We start from the raw sequence: 2,585 nt of genomic DNA, 5'->3' as shown, positions 1-2,585 counted from the left end.
CAGCCACTCCTCGGAAGGAAGATGGGGCAATCTACTTCCATAGTGATACTGCCTCGGAAACCCAAAGAGGGGTCGCTATGAGTTGGGTCCAACTCGATGGCACATAACAACAACAACATGCTAGAAGCAGGCTACACCCCAAAGACAACCCCTTTCAACTGATTTCAACTGATTTACAGCTCACAGTTGTTAATAACTCCACTTGTGGAAGGTTCTGTATCATCTACATTATCCCTGGGAATGGGGATGGCATTTATAGTCAGAAAATTTGTGAGAGTTGTCTGTATGGTCTTTTCCTTTTTTCATAATATATTTTGTGGTTACATCTAACTGCTTCCTGAAGCTACCTCTCAACTTTAGCGAAAGCAATCACCATTTCAGTCTGTGATTTCAAGCAACTATAGAATTGTTTTGAACAGTAAATCATAAAATTGAACATCTATGAGTGAATATCTGAAAATAACTTCAGCAAATTATATGCTGCAACACTGCATATAGAATATATTACTAATGGTAACATATTAAAAAAAAAAAAAGTAAAAAAGTGGACAGTCATAAGTGTGGTTCATTGTAACTCAAATATGTTCAAAGTCTAGAACTTCCTATAACTAAGAGAGTTTTGTGGCCCTTAAAGGACTTTCAGGGTGCTCTGGTAGCATAGTACCTAAGGCACTCTCAAGGCTGGAAGTGCATGTTGTTGTTGTTGTTGTTATGTGCCATCGAGTTGGACCCGACTCATAGCAACCCCTCCTTGGATTGCTGAGGCAGTATCACTATGGAAGTAGATTGTCCCATCTTCCTTCTGAGGAGTGGCTGGTGGGTTTGAACTGCCAGCCTTCTGGTTAGCAGTCAAGTGCTTTAGCCATTATGCTACCAGAGCTCCCTGGAAGTGTATATGGTGCTTAAATTCAGCTTCTCAGCTTCCAGTTGCTGTGCTTTCTCCATCCAATACAGCTTTTCTAGGAGGGAGAAGCTTGAGCAGCTATATGCCGGACATCTTACATGCTTTATCTCATTTAATCCTTACAATGGCACAATGAGGCAAATGTTACCAGCCTCTCCTTATAAATGAGGTAACTGAGATACAGTGAAGTCAAATAACTGCCAGTGTCACCCATCAATTACATAATTGAAGCAGGATTCAACATCAAGTCTCCATGAATCAGAAACTCATGTCTTTGCCCCTACTGCATTGTCCCACTGTGTAGAAAACTCCAAATCTGTGATGTTTTCATTAGAAAACTAGCACTCATGTTACTGCAACTAAAGCAATTTTTATAAATAAATAATCTCCCTAATCAATTAAACCATGAGCAGCAAAAGAAGTTTCAATTCCCAGACTTCTGCCCAGCTGACTAGAGCACCATGTGTAGTTGTTCAGTGCCTCACTGTGTAATGTCCAAATTCCCAAACGAATAGCCACAAAATTAACCAAAAAGGTGACAAGTACATTTTGATGTGAGACTAAATGCTTATCCACCTTATAAAAGCACCTAAAATTATCCAAATTTCAAGACTTTGGTTGGAAACTGAAAGGGCCACTGATAAATCATTTCTATAAGAATCTTTGGAGTTTCTGGGTAGTGCAAACCATTAATGCAATCAGCTGCTAACTGAAAGGCTGGATGTTCAAGCTCACCCAGAGGTGCCTCAGAAGAATGTTCTGACAATCTACTTCTAAAAGGTCACAGATATTGAAAACGCTATGGAGTGGAGTTCTACTTTGACACACATTAAGTCTTCATGAGTTGGAGTTGATGCAACTTGTTTTTCATAAAAAACTTTTAGTCAAACACAAATTGCACCCATTACAAACTAGGACTTCAACTAGGTTTTCAGATAGGGAATGATACATACATACTTCAATCTTCATTTCTGCATTCTTACTGTCCGAGCCGAAAGTGCTGGCATTCTGATGGAAAAAGAATCAGGGAGCCGAGTGAGTGTGCAAACCTAAGATCAGTATGGGGTAGAGAGTTGCTGGCCTGAAGCAGGATGAGCCAGAACCTCTGTTGGGAGTCTTAGGAACTTCTTATGGGTATTTCCAGCCTTCAGGTACTGTCCTGACTCCCTCCCCCAGTTCCCACTTCTCATTCATCCCACCAAGGAGTAAATAACTCTTCATTACTCCCTGAACTAAGTAAGGCAGTGAGAGAGCATGTGAGGCTGCTCTTGCGGGGGAGCGGGGGAAGGACAGAGTTGCCGTGGAATTAACCATGACTCATGAGCTGGTACCAAAGTACAATGATTTTCTACATACAAATATTTATAGCAGCTTTATTCATAATTGCCAAAAATTGGAAACAACTGAAATGTCCTTCAGTGAGTAAGTGGATAAACCAACTGTGCTAAGTGAAAGAAGCCAGCAGAAGTGGTAGATGGGGCACATGGAAACCCTCAGGACTACCTGCTCAGTTTTCTGTAAACCAAAAATAAAGTCCATTTTTTAAAAGTACAATTTGTAAGGGGGATATTTTGGAAAATTATTCTGTGGAGTTAGGATATGATTCCTCAATATGGGAAGTGAAGAGGAGAATGCATTTAGTGGCTACCTGGCCAACTGACTGGAAGAGATCCATATTTGT

The sequence above is a fragment of the Orycteropus afer genome, unplaced genomic scaffold, assembly GCF_000298275.1.
Source record: "Orycteropus afer afer isolate SDZICR_OR568_19922 unplaced genomic scaffold, OryAfe1.0 scaffold00163, whole genome shotgun sequence".
Taxonomy (NCBI): Eukaryota; Metazoa; Chordata; class Mammalia; order Tubulidentata; family Orycteropodidae; genus Orycteropus; species Orycteropus afer.
The sequence above is the reverse complement of the archived record's forward strand: the minus strand, read 5'-3'. Positions refer to the sequence as shown.